The 22,744-nt window shown below is 40.4% G+C and overlaps 23 non-coding genes across 23 annotated transcripts; all 23 read left to right on the top strand.

Annotated features, from left to right (window-relative positions):
* The first annotated feature begins 570 nt into the window (after nt 1-570).
* Nucleotides 571-642, top strand: TRNAG-UCC (transfer RNA glycine (anticodon UCC)). The gene has a single exon. It is a non-coding gene; the product is annotated as a tRNA-Gly (tRNA).
* Nucleotides 643-1,083: 441 nt separating this feature from the next.
* On the top strand, nt 1,084-1,155 carry TRNAG-UCC (transfer RNA glycine (anticodon UCC)). The gene has a single exon. It is a non-coding gene; the product is annotated as a tRNA-Gly (tRNA).
* Nucleotides 1,156-2,102: 947 nt separating this feature from the next.
* TRNAG-UCC (transfer RNA glycine (anticodon UCC)) lies at nt 2,103-2,174 on the top strand. The gene has a single exon. It is a non-coding gene; the product is annotated as a tRNA-Gly (tRNA).
* Nucleotides 2,175-3,116: 942 nt separating this feature from the next.
* Nucleotides 3,117-3,188, top strand: TRNAG-UCC (transfer RNA glycine (anticodon UCC)). Its single transcript has one exon. It is a non-coding gene; the product is annotated as a tRNA-Gly (tRNA).
* Nucleotides 3,189-4,644: 1,456 nt separating this feature from the next.
* Nucleotides 4,645-4,716, top strand: TRNAG-UCC (transfer RNA glycine (anticodon UCC)). The gene has a single exon. It is a non-coding gene; the product is annotated as a tRNA-Gly (tRNA).
* A 442-nt stretch (nt 4,717-5,158) lies between these two features.
* Nucleotides 5,159-5,230, top strand: TRNAG-UCC (transfer RNA glycine (anticodon UCC)). Its single transcript has one exon. It is a non-coding gene; the product is annotated as a tRNA-Gly (tRNA).
* A 1,463-nt stretch (nt 5,231-6,693) lies between these two features.
* On the top strand, nt 6,694-6,765 carry TRNAG-UCC (transfer RNA glycine (anticodon UCC)). The gene has a single exon. It is a non-coding gene; the product is annotated as a tRNA-Gly (tRNA).
* Nucleotides 6,766-7,031: 266 nt separating this feature from the next.
* Nucleotides 7,032-7,103, top strand: TRNAG-CCC (transfer RNA glycine (anticodon CCC)). Its single transcript has one exon. It is a non-coding gene; the product is annotated as a tRNA-Gly (tRNA).
* Nucleotides 7,104-9,762: 2,659 nt separating this feature from the next.
* On the top strand, nt 9,763-9,834 carry TRNAG-UCC (transfer RNA glycine (anticodon UCC)). Its single transcript has one exon. It is a non-coding gene; the product is annotated as a tRNA-Gly (tRNA).
* A 441-nt stretch (nt 9,835-10,275) lies between these two features.
* On the top strand, nt 10,276-10,347 carry TRNAG-UCC (transfer RNA glycine (anticodon UCC)). The gene has a single exon. It is a non-coding gene; the product is annotated as a tRNA-Gly (tRNA).
* A 947-nt stretch (nt 10,348-11,294) lies between these two features.
* Nucleotides 11,295-11,366, top strand: TRNAG-UCC (transfer RNA glycine (anticodon UCC)). Its single transcript has one exon. It is a non-coding gene; the product is annotated as a tRNA-Gly (tRNA).
* A 266-nt stretch (nt 11,367-11,632) lies between these two features.
* Nucleotides 11,633-11,704, top strand: TRNAG-CCC (transfer RNA glycine (anticodon CCC)). The gene has a single exon. It is a non-coding gene; the product is annotated as a tRNA-Gly (tRNA).
* A 1,644-nt stretch (nt 11,705-13,348) lies between these two features.
* Nucleotides 13,349-13,420, top strand: TRNAG-UCC (transfer RNA glycine (anticodon UCC)). The gene has a single exon. It is a non-coding gene; the product is annotated as a tRNA-Gly (tRNA).
* Nucleotides 13,421-13,686: 266 nt separating this feature from the next.
* TRNAG-CCC (transfer RNA glycine (anticodon CCC)) lies at nt 13,687-13,758 on the top strand. The gene has a single exon. It is a non-coding gene; the product is annotated as a tRNA-Gly (tRNA).
* Nucleotides 13,759-14,887: 1,129 nt separating this feature from the next.
* TRNAG-UCC (transfer RNA glycine (anticodon UCC)) lies at nt 14,888-14,959 on the top strand. Its single transcript has one exon. It is a non-coding gene; the product is annotated as a tRNA-Gly (tRNA).
* A 266-nt stretch (nt 14,960-15,225) lies between these two features.
* Nucleotides 15,226-15,297, top strand: TRNAG-CCC (transfer RNA glycine (anticodon CCC)). The gene has a single exon. It is a non-coding gene; the product is annotated as a tRNA-Gly (tRNA).
* Nucleotides 15,298-15,910: 613 nt separating this feature from the next.
* TRNAG-UCC (transfer RNA glycine (anticodon UCC)) lies at nt 15,911-15,982 on the top strand. The gene has a single exon. It is a non-coding gene; the product is annotated as a tRNA-Gly (tRNA).
* Nucleotides 15,983-16,932: 950 nt separating this feature from the next.
* Nucleotides 16,933-17,004, top strand: TRNAG-UCC (transfer RNA glycine (anticodon UCC)). The gene has a single exon. It is a non-coding gene; the product is annotated as a tRNA-Gly (tRNA).
* Nucleotides 17,005-17,270: 266 nt separating this feature from the next.
* On the top strand, nt 17,271-17,342 carry TRNAG-CCC (transfer RNA glycine (anticodon CCC)). The gene has a single exon. It is a non-coding gene; the product is annotated as a tRNA-Gly (tRNA).
* A 1,128-nt stretch (nt 17,343-18,470) lies between these two features.
* On the top strand, nt 18,471-18,542 carry TRNAG-UCC (transfer RNA glycine (anticodon UCC)). Its single transcript has one exon. It is a non-coding gene; the product is annotated as a tRNA-Gly (tRNA).
* Nucleotides 18,543-20,851: 2,309 nt separating this feature from the next.
* Nucleotides 20,852-20,923, top strand: TRNAG-CCC (transfer RNA glycine (anticodon CCC)). Its single transcript has one exon. It is a non-coding gene; the product is annotated as a tRNA-Gly (tRNA).
* Nucleotides 20,924-21,026: 103 nt separating this feature from the next.
* On the top strand, nt 21,027-21,098 carry TRNAG-UCC (transfer RNA glycine (anticodon UCC)). The gene has a single exon. It is a non-coding gene; the product is annotated as a tRNA-Gly (tRNA).
* Nucleotides 21,099-22,574: 1,476 nt separating this feature from the next.
* TRNAG-UCC (transfer RNA glycine (anticodon UCC)) lies at nt 22,575-22,646 on the top strand. Its single transcript has one exon. It is a non-coding gene; the product is annotated as a tRNA-Gly (tRNA).
* Nucleotides 22,647-22,744: the final 98 nt, after the last annotated feature.

Consider the following 22,744-nt stretch of genomic DNA (forward strand, 5'->3'; position numbering starts at 1 on the left):
CTAAAAAGAATGAAAAAAATATGGTGCTGAGGCAGAAACCGTAAAAAACCATGTGCGTGTTCAAGCGTTGGTTTTATAGTGGTGAGCATAGCTGCCTTCCAAGCAGTTGACCCGGGTTCGATTCCCGGCCAACACATTTGGTGATGCTTTTATTCTGTTTAAGGCTCATGGTTTTCGTTTGTTCTTCACACAATTTAGCAATACTGAAAATTAAAATAACAATAATGAAGAGAAAGTTTCTCTGCTTCATTTCAACTGTCTAACCTTAACTATATGCCGCATTACAGTTGTTGATAAAAGCTTAGTAGGGTTACTGCGCATTATAAGAAAAATGCCAGGGTGCTGTTTTTGTAACACCTTAGCACAGTTGATGAGCAAAAGCACACATTTTCAGTGTGGGGGTAGGCATTGGTGGTATAGTGGCGAGAATAGTTGCTTCCCAAGCAATTGACCCGGGTTCGATTGCCGGAATTATGGGTTTCTTTTTTTGCAACATGTTACTTTTTACTAAAAAGAATGAAAAAATATGGTGCTGAGGCAGAAAACGTAAAAAAACGTGTGCGTGTTCAAGCGTTGGTGGTATAGTGGTGAGCATAGCTGCCTTCCAAGCAGTTGACCCGGGTTCGATTCCCGGCCAACGCATTTGGTGATGCTTTTATTCTGTTTAAGGCTCATGGTTTTCGTTTGTTCACACAATTTAGCAATACTGAAAATTAAAATAACAATAATGAAGAGAAAGTTTCTCTGCTTCATTTCAACTGTCTAACCTTAACTATATGCCGCGTTACAGTTGTTGATAAAAGCTTAGTAGGGTTACTGCGCATTATAAGAAAAATGCCAGGGTGCTGTTTTTGTAACACCTTAGCACAGTTGATGAGCAAAAGCACACATTTTCAGTGTGGGGGTAGGCATTGGTGGTATAGTGGCGAGAATTGTTGCTTCCCAAGCAATTGACCCGGTTTCGATTCCCGGCCAATGCCAGCAATATGGGTTTCTTTTTTTGCAACATGTTACTTTTTACTAAAAAGAATGAAAAAATATGGTGCTGAGGCAGAAAACGTAAAAAAACGTGTTCGTGTTCGAGCGTTGGTGGTATAGTGGTGAGCATAGCTGCCTTCCAAGCAGTTGACCCGGGTTCGATTCCCGGCCAACGCATTTGGTGATGCTTTTATTCTGTTTAAGGCTCATGGTTTTCGTTTGTTCACACAATTTAGCAATACTGAAAATTAAAATAACAATAATGAAGAGAAAGTTTCTCTACTTCATTTCAACTGTCTAAACTTAACTATATGCCGCGTTACAGTTGTTGATAAAAGCTTAGTAGGGTTACTGCGCATTATAAGAAAAATGCCAGGGTTCTGTTTTTGTAACACCTTAGCACAGTTGATGAGCAAAAGCACACATTTTCAGTGTGGGGGTAGGCATTGGTGGTATAGTGGCGAGAATAGTTGCTTCCCAAGCAATTGACCCTGGTTCGATTCCCGGCCAATGCAGGCGATATAGGTTTCTTTTTTTGCAACATGTTACTTTTTACTAAAAAGAATGAAAAAATATGGTGCTGAGGCAGAAACCGTAAAAAACCATGTGCGTGTTCAAGCGTTGGTGGTATAGTGGTGAGCATAGCTGCCTTCCAAGCAGTTGACCCGGGTTCGATTCCTGGCCAACACATTTGGTGATGCTTTTATTCTGTTTAAGGCTCATGGTTTTCGTTTGTTCTTCACACAATTTAGCAATACTGAAAATTAAAATAACAATAATGAAGAGAAAGTTTCTCTGCTTCATTTCAACTGTCTAACCTTAACTATATGCCGCATTACAGTTGTTGATAAAAGCTTAGTAGGGTTACTGCGCATTATAAGAAAAATGCCAGGGTGCTGTTTTTGTAACACCTTAGCACAGTTGATGAGCAAAAGCACACATTTTCAGTGTGGGGGTAGGCATTGGTGGTATAGTGGCGAGAATAGTTGCTTCCCAAGCAATTGACCCGGGTTCGATTGCCGGCAATATGGGTTTCTTTTTTTGCAACATGTTACTTTTTACTAAAAAGATAGAAAAAATATGGTGCTGAGGCAGAAAACGTAAAAAAACGTGTGCGTGTTCAAGCGTTGGTGGTATAGTGGTGAGCATAGCTGCCTTCCAAGCAGTTGACCCGGGTTCGATTCCCGGCCAACGCATTTGGTGATGCTTTTATTCTGTTTAAGGCTCATGGTTTTCGTTTATTCTTCACACAATTTAGCAATGCTGAAAATTAAAATAACAATAATGAAGAGAAAGTTTCTCTGCTTCATTTCAACTGTCTAACCTTAACTATATGCCGCGTTACAGTTGTTGATAAATGCTTAGTAGGGTTACTGCGCATTATAAGAAAAATGCCAGGGTGCTGTTTTTGTAACACCTTAGCACAGTTGATGAGCAAAAGCACACGTTTTCAGTGTGGGGGTAGGCATTGGTGGTATAGTGGCAAGAATAGTTCCCAATTGACCCGGGTTCGATTCCCGGCCAATGCAGGCGATATGGGTTTCTTTTTTTGCAACATGTTACTTTTTACTAAAAAGAATGAAAAAATATGGTGCTGAGGCAGAAAACGTAAAAAAACTTGTGCGTGTTCGAGGGTTGGTGGTATAGTGGTGAGCATAGCTGCCTTCCAAGCAGTTGACCCGGGTTCGATTCCCGGCCAACGCATTTGGTGATGCTTTTATTCTGTTTAAGGCTCATGGTTTTCGTTTATTCTTCACACAATTTAGCAATACTGAAAATTAAAATAACAATAATGAAGAGAAAGTTTCTCTGCTTCATTTCAACTGTCTAACCTTAACTATATGCCGCATTACAGTTGTTGATAAAAGCTTAGTAGGGTTACTGCGCATTATAAGAAAAATGCCAGGGTGCTGTTTTTGTAACACCTTAGCACAGTTGATGAGCAAAAGCACACATTTTCAGTGTGGGGGTAGGCATTGGTGGTATAGTGGCGAGAATAGTTGCTTCCCAAGCAATTGACCCGGGTTCGATTGCCGGAATTATGGGTTTCTTTTTTTGCAACATGTTACTTTTTACTAAAAAGAATGAAAAAATATGGTGCTGAGGCAGAAAACGTAAAAAAACGTGTGCGTGTTCAAGCGTTGGTGGTATAGTGGTGAGCATAGCTGCCTTCCAAGCAGTTGACCCGGGTTCGATTCCCGGCCAACGCATTTGGTGATGCTTTTATTCTGTTTAAGGCTCATGGTTTTCGTTTGTTCACACAATTTAGCAATACTGAAAATTAAAATAACAATAATGAAGAGAAAGTTTCTCTGCTTCATTTCAACTGTCTAACCTTAACTATATGCCGCGTTACAGTTGTTGATAAAAGCTTAGTAGGGTTACTGCGCATTATAAGAAAAATGCCAGGGTGCTGTTTTTGTAACACCTTAGCACAGTTGATGAGCAAAAGCACACATTTTCAGTGTGGGGGTAGGCATTGGTGGTATAGTGGCGAGAATAGTTGCTTCCCAAGCAATTGACCCGAGTTCGATTCCCGGCCAATGCCAGCAATATGGGTTTCTTTTTTTGCAACATGTTACTTTTTTCTAAAAAGAATGAAAAAAATATGGTGCTGAGGCAGAAAACGTAAAAAAAGATGTCCGTGTTCAAGCGTTGGTGGTATAGTGGTGAGCATAGCTGCCTTCCAAGCAGTTGACCCGGGTTCGATTCCTGGCCAATGCATTTGGTGATGCTTTTATTCTGTTTAAGGCTCATGGTTTTCGTTTATTCTTCACACAATTTAGCAATGCTGAAAATTAAAATAACAATAATGAAGAGAAAGTTTCTCTGCTTCATTTCAACTGTCTAACCTTAACTATATGCCGCGTTACAGTTGTTGATAAATGCTTAGTAGGGTTACTGCGCATTATAAGAAAAATGCCAGGGTGCTGTTTTTGTAACACCTTAGCACAGTTGATGAGCAAAAGCACACGTTTTCAGTGTGGGGGTAGGCATTGGTGGTATAGTGGCAAGAATAGTTCCCAATTGACCCGGGTTCGATTCCCGGCCAATGCAGGCGATATGGGTTTCTTTTTTTGCAACATGTTACTTTTTACTAAAAAGAATGAAAAAATATGGTGCTGAGGCAGAAAACGTAAAAAAACTTGTGCGTGTTCGAGGGTTGGTGGTATAGTGGTGAGCATAGCTGCCTTCCAAGCAGTTGACCCGGGTTCGATTCCCGGCCAACGCATTTGGTGATGCTTTTATTCTGTTTAAGGCTCATGGTTTTCGTTTATTCTTCACACAATTTAGCAATACTGAAAATTAAAATAACAATAATGAAGAGAAAGTTTCTCTGCTTCATTTCAACTGTCTAACCTTAACTATATGCCGCATTACAGTTGTTGATAAAAGCTTAGTAGGGTTACTGCGCATTATAAGAAAAATGCCAGGGTGCTGTTTTTGTAACACCTTAGCACAGTTGATGAGCAAAAGCACACATTTTCAGTGTGGGGGTAGGCATTGGTGGTATAGTGGCGAGAATAGTTGCTTCCCAAGCAATTGACCCGGGTTCGATTGCCGGAATTATGGGTTTCTTTTTTTGCAACATGTTACTTTTTACTAAAAAGAATGAAAAAATATGGTGCTGAGGCAGAAAACGTAAAAAAACGTGTGCGTGTTCAAGCGTTGGTGGTATAGTGGTGAGCATAGCTGCCTTCCAAGCAGTTGACCCGGGTTCGATTCCCGGCCAACGCATTTGGTGATGCTTTTATTCTGTTTAAGGCTCATGGTTTTCGTTTGTTCACACAATTTAGCAATACTGAAAATTAAAATAACAATAATGAAGAGAAAGTTTCTCTGCTTCATTTCAACTGTCTAACCTTAACTATATGCCGCGTTACAGTTGTTGATAAAAGCTTAGTAGGGTTACTGCGCATTATAAGAAAAATGCCAGGGTGCTGTTTTTGTAACACCTTAGCACAGTTGATGAGCAAAAGCACACATTTTCAGTGTGGGGGTAGGCATTGGTGGTATAGTGGCGAGAATTGTTGCTTCCCAAGCAATTGACCCGGTTTCGATTCCCGGCCAATGCCAGCAATATGGGTTTCTTTTTTTGCAACATGTTACTTTTTACTAAAAAGAATGAAAAAATATGGTGCTGAGGCAGAAAACGTAAAAAAAACGTGTTCGTGTTCGAGCGTTGGTGGTATAGTGGTGAGCATAGCTGCCTTCCAAGCAGTTGACCCGGGTTCGATTCCCGGCCAACGCATTTGGTGATGCTTTTATTCTGTTTAAGGCTCATGGTTTTCGTTTGTTCACACAATTTAGCAATACTGAAAATTAAAATAACAATAATGAAGAGAAAGTTTCTCTGCTTCATTTCAACTGTCTAAACTTAACTATATGCCGCGTTACAGTTGTTGATAAAAGCTTAGTAGGGTTACTGCGCATTATAAGAAAAATGCCAGGGTTCTGTTTTTGTAACACCTTAGCACAGTTGATGAGCAAAAGCACACATTTTCAGTGTGGGGGTAGGCATTGGTGGTATAGTGGCGAGAATAGTTGCTTCCCAAGCAATTGACCCTGGTTCGATTCCCGGCCAATGCAGGCGATATAGGTTTCTTTTTTTGCAACATGTTACTTTTTACTAAAAAGAATGAAAAAATATGGTGCTGAGGCAGAAACCGTAAAAAACCATGTGCGTGTTCAAGCGTTGGTGGTATAGTGGTGAGCATAGCTGCCTTCCAAGCAGTTGACCCGGGTTCGATTCCTGGCCAACACATTTGGTGATGCTTTTATTCTGTTTAAGGCTCATGGTTTTCGTTTGTTCTTCACACAATTTAGCAATACTGAAAATTAAAATAACAATAATGAAGAGAAAGTTTCTCTGCTTCATTTCAACTGTCTAACCTTAACTATATGCCGCATTACAGTTGTTGATAAAAGCTTAGTAGGGTTACTGCGCATTATAAGAAAAATGCCAGGGTGCTGTTTTTGTAACACCTTAGCACAGTTGATGAGCAAAAGCACACATTTTCAGTGTGGGGGTAGGCATTGGTGGTATAGTGGCGAGAATAGTTGCTTCCCAAGCAATTGACCCTGGTTCGATTCCCGGCCAATGCAGGCGATATAGGTTTCTTTTTTTGCAACATGTTACTTTTTACTAAAAAGAATGAAAAAATATGGTGCTGAGGCAGAAACCGTAAAAAACCATGTGCGTGTTCAAGCGTTGGTGGTATAGTGGTGAGCATAGCTGCCTTCCAAGCAGTTGACCCGGGTTCGATTCCTGGCCAACACATTTGGTGATGCTTTTATTCTGTTTAAGGCTCATGGTTTTCGTTTGTTCTTCACACAATTTAGCAATACTGAAAATTAAAATAACAATAATGAAGAGAAAGTTTCTCTGCTTCATTTCAACTGTCTAACCTTAACTATATGCCGCATTACAGTTGTTGATAAAAGCTTAGTAGGGTTACTGCGCATTATAAGAAAAATGCCAGGGTGCTGTTTTTGTAACACCTTAGCACAGTTGATGAGCAAAAGCACACATTTTCAGTGTGGGGGTAGGCATTGGTGGTATAGTGGCGAGAATAGTTGCTTCCCAAGCAATTGACCCGGGTTCGATTGCCGGCAATATGGGTTTCTTTTTTTGCAACATGTTACTTTTTACTAAAAAGATAGAAAAAATATGGTGCTGAGGCAGAAAACGTAAAAAAACGTGTGCGTGTTCAAGCGTTGGTGGTATAGTGGTGAGCATAGCTGCCTTCCAAGCAGTTGACCCGGGTTCGATTCCCGGCCAACGCATTTGGTGATGCTTTTATTCTGTTTAAGGCTCATGGTTTTTGTTTGTTCACACAATTTAGCAATACTGAAAATTAAAATAACAATAATGAAGAGAAAGTTTCTCTGCTTCATTTCAACTGTCTAACCTTAACTATATGCCGCGTTACAGTTGTTGATAAAAGCTTAGTAGGGTTACTGCGCATTATAAGAAAAATGCCAGGGTGCTGTTTTTGTAACACCTTAGCACAGTTGATGAGCAAAAGCACACATTTTCAGTGTGGGGGTAGGCATTGGTGGTATAGTGGAGAGAATAGTTGCTTCCCAAGCAATTGACCCGGGTTAGATTCCCGGCCAATGCAGGCGATATGGGTTTCTTTTTTTGCAACATGTTACTTTTTACTAAAAAGAATGAAAAAATATGGTGCTGAGGCAGAAAACGTAAAAAACCGTGTGCGTGTTCAAGCGTTGGTGGTATAGTGGAGAGCATAGCTGCCTTCCAAGCAGTTGACCCGGGTTCGATTCCCGGCCAACGCATTTGGTGATGCTTTTATTCTGTTTAATGCTCATGGTTTTCGTTTGTTCTTCACACAATTTAGCAATACTGAAAATTAAAATAACAATAATGAAGAGAAAGTTTCTCTGCTTCTTTTCAACTGTCTAACCTTAACTATATGCCGCGTTACAGTTGTTGATAAAAGCTTAGTAGGGTTACTGCGCATTATAAGAAAAATGCCAGGGTGCTGTTTTTGTAACACCTTAGCACAGTTGATGAGCAAAAGCACACATTTTCAGTGTGGGGGTAGGCATTGGTGGTATAGTGGCGAGAATAGTTGCTTCCCAAGCAATTGACCCGAGTTCGATTCCCGGCCAATGCCAGCAATATGGGTTTCTTTTTTTGCAACATGTTACTTTTTTCTAAAAAGAATGAAAAAAATATGGTGCTGAGGCAGAAAACGTAAAAAAAGATGTCCGTGTTCAAGCGTTGGTGGTATAGTGGTGAGCATAGCTGCCTTCCAAGCAGTTGACCCGGGTTCGATTCCTGGCCAATGCATTTGGTGATGCTTTTATTCTGTTTAAGGCTCATGGTTTTCGTTTATTCTTCACACAATTTAGCAATGCTGAAAATTAAAATAACAATAATGAAGAGAAAGTTTCTCTGCTTCATTTCAACTGTCTAACCTTAACTATATGCCGCGTTACAGTTGTTGATAAATGCTTAGTAGGGTTACTGCGCATTATAAGAAAAATGCCAGGGTGCTGTTTTTGTAACACCTTAGCACAGTTGATGAGCAAAAGCACACGTTTTCAGTGTGGGGGTAGGCATTGGTGGTATAGTGGCAAGAATAGTTCCCAATTGACCCGGGTTCGATTCCCGGCCAATGCAGGCGATATGGGTTTCTTTTTTTGCAACATGTTACTTTTTACTAAAAAGAATGAAAAAATATGGTGCTGAGGCAGAAAACGTAAAAAACCGTGTGCGTGTTCAAGCGTTGGTGGTATAGTGGAGAGCATAGCTGCCTTCCAAGCAGTTGACCCGGGTTCGATTCCCGGCCAACGCATTTGGTGATGCTTTTATTCTGTTTAAGGCTCATGGTTTTCGTTTGTTCTTCACACAATTTAGCAATACTGAAAATTAAAATAACAATAATGAAGAGAAAGTTTCTCTGCTTCTTTTCAACTGTCTAACCTTAACTATATGCCGCGTTACAGTTGTTGATAAAAGCTTAGTAGGGTTACTGCGCATTATAAGAAAAATGCCAGGGTGCTGTTTTTGTAACACCTTAGCACAGTTGATGAGCAAAAGCACACATTTTCAGTGTGGGGGTAGGCATTGGTGGTATAGTGGCGAGAATAGTTGCTTCCCAAGCAATTGACCCGAGTTCGATTCCCGGCCAATGCCAGCAATATGGGTTTCTTTTTTTGCAACATGTTACTTTTTTCTAAAAAGAATGAAAAAAATATGGTGCTGAGGCAGAAAACGTAAAAAAAGATGTCCGTGTTCAAGCGTTGGTGGTATAGTGGTGAGCATAGCTGCCTTCCAAGCAGTTGACCCGGGTTCGATTCCTGGCCAATGCATTTGGTGATGCTTTTATTCTGTTTAAGGCTCATGGTTTTCGTTTATTCTTCACACAATTTAGCAATGCTGAAAATTAAAATAACAATAATGAAGAGAAAGTTTCTCTGCTTCATTTCAACTGTCTAACCTTAACTATATGCCGCGTTACAGTTGTTGATAAATGCTTAGTAGGGTTACTGCGCATTATAAGAAAAATGCCAGGGTGCTGTTTTTGTAACACCTTAGCACAGTTGATGAGCAAAAGCACACGTTTTCAGTGTGGGGGTAGGCATTGGTGGTATAGTGGCAAGAATAGTTCCCAATTGACCCGGGTTCGATTCCCGGCCAATGCAGGCGATATGGGTTTCTTTTTTTGCAACATGTTACTTTTTACTAAAAAGAATGAAAAAATATGGTGCTGAGGCAGAAAACGTAAAAAAACTTGTGCGTGTTCGAGGGTTGGTGGTATAGTGGTGAGCATAGCTGCCTTCCAAGCAGTTGACCCGGGTTCGATTCCCGGCCAACGCATTTGGTGATGCTTTTATTCTGTTTAAGGCTCATGGTTTTCGTTTATTCTTCACACAATTTAGCAATACTGAAAATTAAAATAACAATAATGAAGAGAAAGTTTCTCTGCTTCATTTCAACTGTCTAACCTTAACTATATGCCGCATTACAGTTGTTGATAAAAGCTTAGTAGGGTTACTGCGCATTATAAGAAAAATGCCAGGGTGCTGTTTTTGTAACACCTTAGCACAGTTGATGAGCAAAAGCACACATTTTCAGTGTGGGGGTAGGCATTGGTGGTATAGTGGCGAGAATAGTTGCTTCCCAAGCAATTGACCCGGGTTCGATTGCCGGAATTATGGGTTTCTTTTTTTGCAACATGTTACTTTTTACTAAAAAGAATGAAAAAATATGGTGCTGAGGCAGAAAACGTAAAAAAACGTGTGCGTGTTCAAGCGTTGGTGGTATAGTGGTGAGCATAGCTGCCTTCCAAGCAGTTGACCCGGGTTCGATTCCCGGCCAACGCATTTGGTGATGCTTTTATTCTGTTTAAGGCTCATGGTTTTCGTTTGTTCACACAATTTAGCAATACTGAAAATTAAAATAACAATAATGAAGAGAAAGTTTCTCTGCTTCATTTCAACTGTCTAACCTTAACTATATGCCGCGTTACAGTTGTTGATAAAAGCTTAGTAGGGTTACTGCGCATTATAAGAAAAATGCCAGGGTGCTGTTTTTGTAACACCTTAGCACAGTTGATGAGCAAAAGCACACATTTTCAGTGTGGGGGTAGGCATTGGTGGTATAGTGGCGAGAATTGTTGCTTCCCAAGCAATTGACCCGGTTTCGATTCCCGGCCAATGCCAGCAATATGGGTTTCTTTTTTTGCAACATGTTACTTTTTACTAAAAAGAATGAAAAAATATGGTGCTGAGGCAGAAAACGTAAAAAAACGTGTTCGTGTTCGAGCGTTGGTGGTATAGTGGTGAGCATAGCTGCCTTCCAAGCAGTTGACCCGGGTTCGATTCCCGGCCAACGCATTTGGTGATGCTTTTATTCTGTTTAAGGCTCATGGTTTTCGTTTGTTCACACAATTTAGCAATACTGAAAATTAAAATAACAATAATGAAGAGAAAGTTTCTCTGCTTCATTTCAACTGTCTAAACTTAACTATATGCCGCGTTACAGTTGTTGATAAAAGCTTAGTAGGGTTACTGCGCATTATAAGAAAAATGCCAGGGTTCTGTTTTTGTAACACCTTAGCACAGTTGATGAGCAAAAGCACACATTTTCAGTGTGGGGGTAGGCATTGGTGGTATAGTGGCGAGAATAGTTGCTTCCCAAGCAATTGACCCTGGTTCGATTCCCGGCCAATGCAGGCGATATAGGTTTCTTTTTTTGCAACATGTTACTTTTTACTAAAAAGAATGAAAAAATATGGTGCTGAGGCAGAAACCGTAAAAAACCATGTGCGTGTTCAAGCGTTGGTGGTATAGTGGTGAGCATAGCTGCCTTCCAAGCAGTTGACCCGGGTTCGATTCCTGGCCAACACATTTGGTGATGCTTTTATTCTGTTTAAGGCTCATGGTTTTCGTTTGTTCTTCACACAATTTAGCAATACTGAAAATTAAAATAACAATAATGAAGAGAAAGTTTCTCTGCTTCATTTCAACTGTCTAACCTTAACTATATGCCGCATTACAGTTGTTGATAAAAGCTTAGTAGGGTTACTGCGCATTATAAGAAAAATGCCAGGGTGCTGTTTTTGTAACACCTTAGCACAGTTGATGAGCAAAAGCACACATTTTCAGTGTGGGGGTAGGCATTGGTGGTATAGTGGCGAGAATAGTTGCTTCCCAAGCAATTGACCCGGGTTCGATTGCCGGCAATATGGGTTTCTTTTTTTGCAACATGTTACTTTTTACTAAAAAGATAGAAAAAATATGGTGCTGAGGCAGAAAACGTAAAAAAACGTGTGCGTGTTCAAGCGTTGGTGGTATAGTGGTGAGCATAGCTGCCTTCCAAGCAGTTGACCCGGGTTCGATTCCCGGCCAACGCATTTGGTGATGCTTTTATTCTGTTTAAGGCTCATGGTTTTTGTTTGTTCACACAATTTAGCAATACTGAAAATTAAAATAACAATAATGAAGAGAAAGTTTCTCTGCTTCATTTCAACTGTCTAACCTTAACTATATGCCGCGTTACAGTTGTTGATAAAAGCTTAGTAGGGTTACTGCGCATTATAAGAAAAATGCCAGGGTGCTGTTTTTGTAACACCTTAGCACAGTTGATGAGCAAAAGCACACATTTTCAGTGTGGGGGTAGGCATTGGTGGTATAGTGGAGAGAATAGTTGCTTCCCAAGCAATTGACCCGGGTTAGATTCCCGGCCAATGCAGGCGATATGGGTTTCTTTTTTTGCAACATGTTACTTTTTACTAAAAAGAATGAAAAAATATGGTGCTGAGGCAGAAAACGTAAAAAACCGTGTGCGTGTTCAAGCGTTGGTGGTATAGTGGAGAGCATAGCTGCCTTCCAAGCAGTTGACCCGGGTTCGATTCCCGGCCAACGCATTTGGTGATGCTTTTATTCTGTTTAATGCTCATGGTTTTCGTTTGTTCTTCACACAATTTAGCAATACTGAAAATTAAAATAACAATAATGAAGAGAAAGTTTCTCTGCTTCTTTTCAACTGTCTAACCTTAACTATATGCCGCGTTACAGTTGTTGATAAAAGCTTAGTAGGGTTACTGCGCATTATAAGAAAAATGCCAGGGTGCTGTTTTTGTAACACCTTAGCACAGTTGATGAGCAAAAGCACACATTTTCAGTGTGGGGGTAGGCATTGGTGGTATAGTGGCGAGAATAGTTGCTTCCCAAGCAATTGACCCGAGTTCGATTCCCGGCCAATGCCAGCAATATGGGTTTCTTTTTTTGCAACATGTTACTTTTTTCTAAAAAGAATGAAAAAAATATGGTGCTGAGGCAGAAAACGTAAAAAAAGATGTCCGTGTTCAAGCGTTGGTGGTATAGTGGTGAGCATAGCTGCCTTCCAAGCAGTTGACCCGGGTTCGATTCCTGGCCAATGCATTTGGTGATGCTTTTATTCTGTTTAAGGCTCATGGTTTTCGTTTATTCTTCACACAATTTAGCAATGCTGAAAATTAAAATAACAATAATGAAGAGAAAGTTTCTCTGCTTCATTTCAACTGTCTAACCTTAACTATATGCCGCGTTACAGTTGTTGATAAATGCTTAGTAGGGTTACTGCGCATTATAAGAAAAATGCCAGGGTGCTGTTTTTGTAACACCTTAGCACAGTTGATGAGCAAAAGCACACGTTTTCAGTGTGGGGGTAGGCATTGGTGGTATAGTGGCAAGAATAGTTCCCAATTGACCCGGGTTCGATTCCCGGCCAATGCAGGCGATATGGGTTTCTTTTTTTGCAACATGTTACTTTTTACTAAAAAGAATGAAAAAATATGGTGCTGAGGCAGAAAACGTAAAAAAACTTGTGCGTGTTCGAGGGTTGGTGGTATAGTGGTGAGCATAGCTGCCTTCCAAGCAGTTGACCCGGGTTCGATTCCCGGCCAACGCATTTGGTGATGCTTTTATTCTGTTTAAGGCTCATGGTTTTCGTTTATTCTTCACACAATTTAGCAATACTGAAAATTAAAATAACAATAATGAAGAGAAAGTTTCTCTGCTTCATTTCAACTGTCTAAACTTAACTATATGCCGCGTTACAGTTGTTGATAAAAGCTTAGTAGGGTTACTGCGCATTATAAGAAAAATGCCAGGGTGCTGTTTTTGTAACACCTTAGCACAGTTGATGAGCAAAAGCACACATTTTCAGTGTGGGGGTAGGCATTGGTGGTATAGTGGCGAGAATTGTTGCTTCCCAAGCAATTGACCCGGTTTCGATTCCCGGCCAGTGCCAGCAATATGGGTTTCTTTTTTTGCAACATGTTACTTTTTACTAAAAAGAATGAAAAAATATGGTGCTGAGGCAGAAAACGTAAAAAAACGTGTTCGTGTTCGAGCGTTGGTGGTATAGTGGTGAGCATAGCTGCCTTCCAAGCAGTTGACCCGGGTTCGATTCCCGGCCAACGCATTTGGTGATGCTTTTATTCTGTTTAAGGCTCATGGTTTTCGTTTGTTCACACAATTTAGCAATACTGAAAATTAAAATAACAATAATGAAGAGAAAGTTTCTCTGCTTCATTTCAACTGTCTAAACTTAACTATATGCCGCGTTACAGTTGTTGATAAAAGCTTAGTAGGGTTACTGCGCATTATAAGAAAAATGCCAGGGTGCTGTTTTTGTAACACCTTAGCACAGTTGATGAGCAAAAGCACACATTTTCAGTGTGGGGGTAGGCATTGGTGGTATAGTGGCGAGAATAGTTGCTTCCCAAGCAATTGACCTGGGTTCGATTCCCGGCCAATGCAGGCGATATGGGTTGTTTTTTTTTGCAACATGTTACTTTTTTCTAAAAAGAATGAAAAAAATATGGTGCTGAGGCAGAAAACGTAAAAAAAGATGTCCGTGTTCAAGCGTTGGTGGTATAGTGGTGAGCATAGCTGCCTTCCAAGCAGTTGACCAGGGTTCGATTCCTGGCCAATGCATTTGGTGATGCTTTTATTCTGTTTAAGGCTCATGGTTTTCGTTTATTCTTCACACAATTTAGCAATGCTGAAAATTAAAATAACAATAATGAAGAGAAAGTTTCTCTGCTTCATTTCAACTGTCTAACCTTAACTATATGCCGCGTTACAGTTGTTGATAAATGCTTAGTAGGGTTACTGCGCATTATAAGAAAAATGCCAGGGTGCTGTTTTTGTAACACCTTAGCACAGTTGATGAGCAAAAGCACACGTTTTCAGTGTGGGGGTAGGCATTGGTGGTATAGTGGCAAGAATAGTTCCCAATTGACCCGGGTTCGATTCCCGGCCAATGCAGGCGATATGGGTTTCTTTTTTTGCAACATGTTACTTTTTACTAAAAAGAATGAAAAAATATGGTGCTGAGGCAGAAAACGTAAAAAAACTTGTGCGTGTTCGAGGGTTGGTGGTATAGTGGTGAGCATAGCTGCCTTCCAAGCAGTTGACCCGGGTTCGATTCCCGGCCAACGCATTTGGTGATGCTTTTATTCTGTTTAAGGCTCATGGTTTTCGTTTATTCTTCACACAATTTAGCAATACTGAAAATTAAAATAACAATAATGAAGAGAAAGTTTCTCTGCTTCATTTCAACTGTCTAAACTTAACTATATGCCGCGTTACAGTTGTTGATAAAAGCTTAGTAGGGTTACTGCGCATTATAAGAAAAATGCCAGGGTGCTGTTTTTGTAACACCTTAGCACAGTTGATGAGCAAAAGCACACATTTTCAGTGTGGGGGTAGGCATTGGTGGTATAGTGGCGAGAATTGTTGCTTCCCAAGCAATTGACCCGGTTTCGATTCCCGGCCAGTGCCAGCAATATGGGTTTCTTTTTTTGCAACATGTTACTTTTTACTAAAAAGAATGAAAAAATATGGTGCTGAGGCAGAAAACGTAAAAAAACGTGTTCGTGTTCGAGCGTTGGTGGTATAGTGGTGAGCATAGCTGCCTTCCAAGCAGTTGACCCGGGTTCGATTCCCGGCCAACGCATTTGGTGATGCTTTTATTCTGTTTAAGGCTCATGGTTTTCGTTTGTTCACACAATTTAGCAATACTGAAAATTAAAATAACAATAATGAAGAGAAAGTTTCTCTGCTTCATTTCAACTGTCTAAACTTAACTATATGCCGCGTTACAGTTGTTGATAAAAGCTTAGTAGGGTTACTGCGCATTATAAGAAAAATGCCAGGGTGCTGTTTTTGTAACACCTTAGCACAGTTGATGAGCAAAAGCACACATTTTCAGTGTGGGGGTAGGCATTGGTGGTATAGTGGCGAGAATAGTTGCTTCCCAAGCAATTGACCTGGGTTCGATTCCCGGCCAATGCAGGCGATATGGGTTGTTTTTTTTTGCAACATGTTACTTTTTTCTAAAAAGAATGAAAAAAATATGGTGCTGAGGCAGAAAACGTAAAAAAAGATGTCCGTGTTCAAGCGTTGGTGGTATAGTGGTGAGCATAGCTGCCTTCCAAGCAGTTGACCAGGGTTCGATTCCTGGCCAATGCATTTGGTGATGCTTTTATTCTGTTTAAGGCTCATGGTTTTCGTTTATTCTTCACACAATTTAGCAATGCTGAAAATTAAAATAACAATAATGAAGAGAAAGTTTCTCTGCTTCATTTCAACTGTCTAACCTTAACTATATGCCGCGTTACAGTTGTTGATAAATGCTTAGTAGGGTTACTGCGCATTATAAGAAAAATGCCAGGGTGCTGTTTTTGTAACACCTTAGCACAGTTGATGAGCAAAAGCACACGTTTTCAGTGTGGGGGTAGGCATTGGTGGTATGGTGGCAAGAATAGTTCCCAATTGACCCGGGTTCGATTCCCGGCCAATGCAGGCGATATGGGTTTCTTTTTTTGCAACATGTTACTTTTTACTAAAAAGAATGAAAAAATATGGTGCTGAGGCAGAAAACGTAAAAAAACTTGTGCGTGTTCGAGCGTTGGTGGTATAGTGGTGAGCATAGCTGCCTTCCAAGCAGTTGACCCGGGTTCGATTCCCGGCCAACGCATTTGGTGATGCTTTTATTCTGTTTAAGGCTCATGGTTTTCGTTTATTCTTCACACAATTTAGCAATACTGAAAATTAAAATAACAATAATGAAGAGAAAGTTTCTCTGCTTCATTTCAACTGTCTAAACTTAACTATATGCCGCGTTACAGTTGTTGATAAAAGCTTAGTAGGGTTACTGCGCATTATAAGAAAAATGCCAGGGTGCTGTTTTTGTAACACCTTAGCACAGTTGATGAGCAAAAGCACACATTTTCAGTGTGGGGGTAGGCATTGGTGGTATAGTGGCGAGAATAGTTGCTTCCCAAGCAATTGACCCTGGTTCGATTCCCGGCCAATGCAGGCGATATAGGTTTCTTTTTTTGCAACATGTTACTTTTTACTAAAAAGAATGAAAAAATATGGTGCTGAGGCAGAAACCGTAAAAAACCATGTGCGTGTTCAAGCGTTGGTGGTATAGTGGTGAGCATAGCTGCCTTCCAAGCAGTTGACCCGGGTTCGATTCCCGGCCAACACATTTGGTGATGCTTTTATTCTGTTTAAGGCTCATGGTTTTCGTTTGTTCTTCACACAATTTAGCAATACTGAAAATTAAAATAACAATAATGAAGAGAAAGTTTCTCTGCTTCATTTCAACTGTCTAACCTTAACTATATGCCGCATTACAGTTGTTGATAAAAGCTTAGTAGGGTTACTGCGCATTATAAGAAAAATGCCAGGGTGCTGTTTTTGTAACACCTTAGCACAGTTGATGAGCAAAAGCACACATTTTCAGTGTGGGGGTAGGCTTTGGTGGTGTAGTGGCGAGAATAGTTGCTTCCCAAGCAATTGACCCGGGTTCGATTGCCGGCAATATGGGTTTCTTTTTTTGCAACATGTTACTTTTTACTAAAAAGATAGAAAAAATATGGTGCTGAGGCAGAAAACGTAAAAAAACGTGTGCGTGTTCAAGCGTTGGTGGTATAGTGGTGAGCATAGCTGCCTTCCAAGCAGTTGACCCGGGTTCGATTCCCGGCCAACGCATTTGGTGATGCTTTTATTCTGTTTAAGGCTCATGGTTTTTGTTTGTTCACACAATTTAGCAATACTGAAAATTAAAATAACAATAATGAAGAGAAAGTTTCTCTGCTTCATTTCAACTGTCTAACCTTAACTATATGCCGCGTTACAGTTGTTGATAAAAGCTTAGTAGGGTTACTGCGCATTATAAGAAAAATGCCAGGGTGCTGTTTTTGTAACACCTTAGCACAGTTGATGAGCAAAAGCACACATTTTCAGTGTGGGGGTAGGCATTGGTGGTATAGTGGCGAGAATAGTTGCTTCCCAAGCAATTGACCCGGGTTAGATTCCCGGCCAATGCAGGCGATATGGGTTTCTTTTTTTGCAACATGTTACTTTTTACTAAAAAGAATGAAAAAATATGGTGCTGAGGCAGAAAACGTAAAAAACCGTGTGCGTGTTCAAGCGTTGGTGGTATAGTGGAGAGCATAGCTGCCTTCCAAGCAGTTGACCCGGGTTCGATTCCCGGCCAACGCATTTGGTGATGCTTTTATTCTGTTTAAGGCTCATGGTTTTCGTTTGTTCTTCACACAATTTAGCAATACTGAAAATTAAAATAACAATAATGAAGAGAAAGTTTCTCTGCTTCTTTTCAACTGTCTAACCTTAACTATATGCCGCGTTACAGTTGTTGATAAAAGCTTAGTAGGGTTACTGCGCATTATAAGAAAAATGCCAGGGTGCTGTTTTTGTAACACCTTAGCACAGTTGATGAGCAAAAGCACACATTTTCAGTGTGGGGGTAGGCATTGGTGGTATAGTGGCGAGAATAGTTGCTTCCCAAGCAATTGACCCGAGATCGATTCCCGGCCAATGCCAGCAATATGGGTTTCTTTTTTTGCAACATGTTACTTTTTTCTAAAAAGAATGAAAAAAATATGGTGCTGAGGCAGAAAACGTAAAAAAAGATGTCCGTGTTCAAGCGTTGGTGGTATAGTGGTGAGCATAGCTGCCTTCCAAGCAGTTGACCCGGGTTCGATTCCTGGCCAATGCATTTGGTGATGCTTTTATTCTGTTTAAGGCTCATGGTTTTCGTTTATTCTTCACACAATTTAGCAATGCTGAAAATTAAAATAACAATAATGAAGAGAAAGTTTCTCTGCTTCATTTCAACTGTCTAACCTTAACTATATGCCGCGTTACAGTTGTTGATAAATGCTTAGTAGGGTTACTGCGCATTATAAGAAAAATGCCAGGGTGCTGTTTTTGTAACACCTTAGCACAGTTGATGAGCAAAAGCACACGTTTTCAGTGTGGGGGTAGGCATTGGTGGTATAGTGGCAAGAATAGTTCCCAATTGACCCGGGTTCGATTCCCGGCCAATGCAGGCGATATGGGTTTCTTTTTTTGCAACATGTTACTTTTTACTAAAAAGAATGAAAAAATATGGTGCTGAGGCAGAAAACGTAAAAAAACTTGTGCGTGTTCGAGCGTTGGTGGTATAGTGGTGAGCATAGCTGCCTTCCAAGCAGTTGACCCGGGTTCGATTCCCGGCCAACGCATTTGGTGATGCTTTTATTCTGTTTAAGGCTCATGGTTTTCGTTTATTCTTCACACAATTTAGCAATACTGAAAATTAAAATAACAATAATGAAGAGAAAGTTTCTCTGCTTCATTTCAACTGTCTAAACTTAACTATATGCCGCGTTACAGTTGTTGATAAAAGCTTAGTAGGGTTACTGCGCATTATAAGAAAAATGCCAGGGTGCTGTTTTTGTAACACCTTAGCACAGTTGATGAGCAAAAGCACACATTTTCAGTGTGGGGGTAGGCATTGGTGGTATCGTGGCGAGAATAGTTGCTTCCCAAGCAATTGACCCTGGTTCGATTCCCGGCCAATGCAGGCGATATAGGTTTCTTTTTTTGCAACATGTTACTTTTTACTAAAAAGAATGAAAAAATATGGTGCTGAGGCAGAAACCGTAAAAAACCATGTGCGTGTTCAAGCGTTGGTGGTATAGTGGTGAGCATAGCTGCCTTCCAAGCAGTTGACCCGGGTTCGATTCCCGGCCAACACATTTGGTGATGCTTTTATTCTGTTTAAGGCTCATGGTTTTCGTTTGTTCTTCACACAATTTAGCAATACTGAAAATTAAAATAACAATAATGAAGAGAAAGTTTCTCTGCTTCATTTCAACTGTCTTACCTTAACTATATGCCGCATTACAGTTGTTGATAAAAGCTTAGTAGGGTTACTGCGCATTATAAGAAAAATGCCAGGGTGCTGTTTTTGTAACACCTTAGCACAGTTGATGAGCAAAAGCACACATTTTCAGTGTGGGGGTAGGCATTGGTGGTATAGTGGCGAGAATAGTTGCTTCCCAAGCAATTGACCCGGGTTCGATTGCCGGCAATATGGGTTTCTTTTTTTGCAACATGTTACTTTTTACTAAAAAGATAGAAAAAATATGGTGCTGAGGCAGAAAACGTAAAAAAACGTGTGTGTGTTCAAGCGTTGGTGGTATAGTGGAGAGCATAGCTGCCTTCCAAGCAGTTGACCTGGGTTCGATTCCCGGCCAACGCATTTGGTGATGCTTTTATTCTGTTTAAGGCTCATGGTTTTCGTTTGTTCTTCACACAATTTAGCAATACTGAAAATTAAAATAACAATAATGAAGAGAAAGTTTCTCTGCTTCTTTTCAACTGTCTAACCTTAACTATATGCCGCGTTACAGTTGTTGATAAAAGCTTAGTTGAGGTTCTGCGCATTATAAGAAAAATGCCAGGGTGCTGTTTTTGTAACACCTTAGCACAGTTGATGAGCAAAAGCACACATTTTCAGTGTGGGGTAGGCATTGGTGGTATAGTGGCGAGAATAGTTGCTTCCCAAGCAATTGACCCGAGTTCGATTCCCGGCCAATGCCAGCAATATGGGTTTCTTTTTTTGCAACATGTTACTTTTTACTAAAAAGAATGAAAAAATATGGTGCTAAGGCAGAAAATGTAAAAAAACATGTGCGTGTTCAAGCGTTGGTGGTATAGTGGTGAGCATAGCTGCCTTCCAAGCAGTTGACTCGGGTTCGATTCCTGGCCAATGCATTTGGTGATGCTTTTATTCTGTTTAAGGCTCATGGTTTTCGTTTGTTCTTCACACAATTTAGCAATACTGAAAATTAAAATATCAATAATGAAGAGAAAGTTTCTCTGCTTCATTTCAACTGTCTAACCTTAACTATATGCCGCGTTACAGTTGTTGATAAAAGCTTAGTAGGGTTACTGCGCATTATAAGAAAAATGCCAGGGTGCTGTTTTTGTAACACCTTAGCACAGTTGATGAGCAAAAGCACACATTTTCAGTGTGGGGGTAGGCATTGGTGGTATAGTGGCGAGAATAGTTGCTTCCCAAGCAATTGACCCGGGTTCGATTGCCGGCAATATGGGTTTCTTTTTTTGCAACATGTTACTTTTTACTAAAAAGAATGAAAAAATATGGTGCTGAGGCAGAAAACGTAAAAAAACATGTGCGTGTTCAAGCGTTGGTGGTATAGTGGTGAGCATAGATGCCTTCCAAGCAGTTGACCCGGGTTCGATTCCCGGCCAACGCATTTGGTGATGCTTTTATTCTGTTTAAGGCTCATGGTTTTTGTTTGTTCACACAATTTAGCAATACTGAAAATTAAAATAACAATAATGAAGAGAAAGTTTCTCTGCTTCATTTCAACTGTCTAACCTTAACTATATGCGGCGTTACAGTTGTTGATAAAAGCTTAGTAGGGTTACTGCGCATTATAAGAAAAATGCCAGGGTGCTGTTTTTGTAACACCTTAGCACAGTTGATGAGCAAAAGCACACATTTTCAGTGTGGGGGTAGGCATTGGTGGTATAGTGGCGAGAATAGTTGCTTCCCAAGCAATTGACCCGGGTTAGATTCCCGGCCAATGCAGGCGATATGGGTTTCTTTTTTTGCAACATGTTACTTTTACCTAAAAAGAATGAAAAAATATGGTGCTGAGGCAGAAAACGTAAAAAACCGTGTGCGTGTTCAAGCGTTGGTGGTATAGTGGTGAGCATAGCTGCCTTCCAAGCAGTTGACCCGGGTTCGATTCCCGGCCAACGCATTTGGTGATGCTTTTATTCTGTTTAAGGCTCATGGTTTTCGTTTGTTCTTCACACAATTTAGCAATACTGAAAATTAAAATAACAATAATGAAGAGAAAGTTTCTCTGCTTCTTTTCAACTGTCTAACCTTAACTATATGCCGCGTTACAGTTGTTGATAAAAGCTTAGTAGGGTTACTGCGCATTATAAGAAAAATGCCAGGGTGCTGTTTTTGTAACACCTTAGCACAGTTGATGAGCAAAAGCACACATTTTCAGTGTGGGGGTAGGCATTGGTGGTATAGTGGCGAGAATAGTTGCTTCCCAAGCAATTGACCCGAGTTCGATTCCCGGCCAATGCCAGCAATATGGGTTTCTTTTTTTCCAACATGTTACTTTTTACTAAAAAGAATGAAAAAATATGGTGCTAAGGCAGAAAACGTAAAAAAACGTGTGCGTGTTCAAGCGTTGGTGGTATAGTGGTGAGCATAGCTGCCTTCCAAGCAGTTGACTCGGGTTCGATTCCTGGCCAATGCATTTGGTGATGCTTTTATTCTGTTTAAGGCTCATGGTTTTCGTTTGTTCTTCACACAATTTAGCAATACTGAAAATTAAAATATCAATAATGAAGAGAAAGTTTCTCTGCTTCATTTCAACTGTCTAACCTTAACTATATGCCGCGTTACAGTTGTTGATAAAAGCTTAGTAGGGTTACTGCGCATTATAAGAAAAATGCCAGATGGCTGTTTTTGTAACACCTTAGCACAGTTGATGAGCAAAAGCACACATTTTCAGTGTGGGGGTAGGCATTGGTGGTATAGTGGCGAGAATAGTTGCTTCCCAAGCAGTTGACCCTGGTTCGATTCCCGGCCAATGCAGGCGCTATAGGTTTCTTTTTTTGCAACATGTTACTTTTTACTAAAAAGAATGAAAAAATATGGTGCTGAGGCAGAAAACGTAAAAAAACTTGTGCATGTTCAAGCGTTGGTGGTATAGTGGTGAGCATAGCTGCCTTCCAAGCAGTTGACCCGGGTTCGATTCCTGGCCAATGCATTTGGTGATGCTTTTATTCTGTTTAAGGCTCATGGTTTTCGTTTGTTCTTCACACAATTTAGCAATACTGAAAATTAAAATATCAATAATGAAGAGAAAGTTTCTCTGCTTCATTTCAACTGTCTAACCTTAACTATATGCCGCGTTACAGTTGTTGATAAAAGCTTAGTAGGGTTACTGCGCATGATAAGAAAAATGCCAGGGTGCTGTTTTTGTAACACCTTAGCACAGTTGATGAGCAAAAGCACACATTTTCAGTGTGGGGGTAGGCATTGGTGGTATAGTGGCGAGAATAGTTGCTTCCCAAGCAATTGACCCTGGTTCGATTCCCGGCCAATGCAGGCGATATAGGTTTCTTTTTTTGCAACATTTTACTTTTTACTAAAAAGAATGAAAAAATATGGTGCTGAGGCAGAAAACGTAAAAAAACGTGTGCATGTTGAAGCGTTGGTGGTATAGTGGTGAGCATAGCTGCCTTCCAAGCAGTTGACCCGGGTTCGATTCCCGGCCAACGCATTTGGTGATGCTTTTATTCTGTTTAAGGCTCATGGTTTTCGTTTGTTCACACAATTTAGCAATACTGAAAATTAAAATAACAATAATGAAGAGAAAGT

Source organism: Anomaloglossus baeobatrachus, chromosome 3, assembly GCF_048569485.1.
Source record: "Anomaloglossus baeobatrachus isolate aAnoBae1 chromosome 3, aAnoBae1.hap1, whole genome shotgun sequence".
NCBI lineage: Eukaryota > Metazoa > Chordata > Amphibia > Anura > Aromobatidae > Anomaloglossus > Anomaloglossus baeobatrachus.